We start from the raw sequence: 1,885 nt of genomic DNA, 5'->3' as shown, positions 1-1,885 counted from the left end.
CATGACAGGTAACCAGAGCTTGAGAAGAGTGGGCTTGCAGAGAGCAAGAGGCTGGTGGAAGCTGAGGGTGATGGATACCTGGGATGAGCTCCTTGGGGAGAATCATGTTCCTTTGAGGAAATCAGTCATCTGGGCTGCTTATGCTGCTCGTTGTCAAGGGGTTGTCTGCATCACCACTTCCCAACTGGAAGTAATAGGTCAGTGTAGGCAATCTTGTTCTTCCTCCTCCCCTCTCAGTTGACTTTATGGTCTCACATGCTTCAGGCCAGCTCTTCACAATGCTGTGGGACAGTGAATCCAGAGCACAATCCACAGCATCACAGAGTGTTAGGGGTTGGAAGGGACCTCTGGAGATCATCGATTCCACCCCCTGTCAGAGCAGGACCATCTAGTCTAGGACAGGTCACACAGGAACACATCCAGATGGGTCTTAAAAGTCTCCAAGGAAGGAGACTCCAAACTAGACCCAGAGCAGAAGCTCCAAACACCCCAAGAACTCAACAAGCTTAAACCCCCAGCAAACCAGCCCCAAGTGAAGGTTTCCCAGCCCCTCTGCCATCAGCCGAGGTTGCCCTTAAGGCGCGTGGTGCCCCCTTTGGATGTGATGGACCTCGGGGGCACGATGGTTGTGATCCCCCTGCTCCCATGGGAGCTCTCAGGGCTCTGCCTGGGGCATGTCTCAGCGTGCTATGGCACGTCCGTGTGGCAGATGCCAGCAGTGCCAGGCTCTTGCCATGCCCACGGCTCCATGGCTGCCGGAGCCGTGTGGGTGCGGGGCAATCTCCATGCCTTGGGTCTGTGCCAGCCCCGAGAGCTCTGCCCCACGTCCCCGGGCATGCGCTGGCACGGATCCAACCCCCACACTGATGAGATGGCTTCAAACAGGAGTTAATCTTTTACCAGGTGAATTCCTGCCCCCTTCAGACACGCTGCCCTGCGCTCCGTCGTCGCGCTCTCGCCCCAACCTGCTGCACCAAATGTTTTGCAACAAAACCCCCAAACCAACCACATGAAAGGAGTCGGGTTTCGCGTTTCGTTCTAACCCCAATTTCAGGTTTGCCAAGAGTTTCAGTCGTTTTGTGAACCTTTCCCATGAACCTTCAGCAAAGGCTGTCGTTCAGCCCGGTTTTGGTGAAAGCCCAGGTGTGACTCGGTCGCTTCGGAGCAACTTTTGGAGGTTTGTGCAAATGCCAAATTCAAAGGCTTTCGAGAGGAAGGAAGAAAAGAAGCCAAAAGCACCTCAGAGCTGGTGACAGTTTGCAGGGAGCCGTGCACGTGTCTGTGGCCAGGCTCTACTTCCTCGGGCACCCAGGCACACATTTTGCTGGGCTGGCAGGTCGGGTGAGACTCTTGGTGGTGCTTTGAGCCCTCTCGGCAGCATCACCACCAGCTCAGCCCTCGTGGCTGGGCAAGGGCTGGTGCTCTGAGCATTGCAGCTCCCAGGGCTGAGCCATGGTCCCCGTGGCAGCATCTCCTGGTGCCTGCCACCACCGAGGCCACTTTGCTGTGGTGGTGGCTGAGCCTGGGCTTGGCTCTCTTGCTTTAGGAATAACTCCAAAAGTCAGCGGTGTGCGAGAAAGCTCCCGAGCCAAAAAATAAACAGTGGGCACCACACAGGGTGGGGCTGGGGCTCCTCCTGAGCCACGCCCGGGGCCCCCCCGAGTCCTGCCCCTGGGTGCTCTGTGTTGCTGTCTCCACACAGGGCTTGCTTTTTCGGCAGCGCCGTCTTTCCTTTCTCCAGCAATTTCCTGAAATAACGTTAGGGAAATGTGAAAATCTTGAACTTTTGAACCTCCCCGGAGGACGGCGTGCGGGGGGATGGCGGCAGGAGGAGGGGACGCCCGCCTTCTGCCTGCCGTTTATTTTGGCTAGGGGACCCTGGGAT

The 1,885-nt window shown here is 57.0% G+C and overlaps 1 protein-coding gene across 1 annotated transcript in view; it reads left to right on the top strand.

The window, feature by feature from the left end:
• Positions 1–1,669: 1,669 nt before the first annotated feature.
• Positions 1,670–1,885, top strand: part of RXRA (retinoid X receptor, alpha) — a gene marked incomplete at its 3' end in the record, with an annotated part of 41,365 nt that continues 41,149 nt past the window's right edge. Inside the window, exon 1 of the mRNA XM_008942154.1 lies at positions 1,670–1,675. The remainder of the gene's footprint in view (positions 1,676–1,885) is intronic.

This window comes from Merops nubicus, unplaced genomic scaffold (genome assembly GCF_000691845.1).
Source record: "Merops nubicus isolate BGI_N331 unplaced genomic scaffold, ASM69184v1 scaffold17930, whole genome shotgun sequence".
Classification (NCBI taxonomy): Eukaryota; Metazoa; Chordata; class Aves; order Coraciiformes; family Meropidae; genus Merops; species Merops nubicus.
The sequence above is the reverse complement of the archived record's forward strand: the minus strand, read 5'-3'. Positions and strand labels throughout refer to the sequence as shown.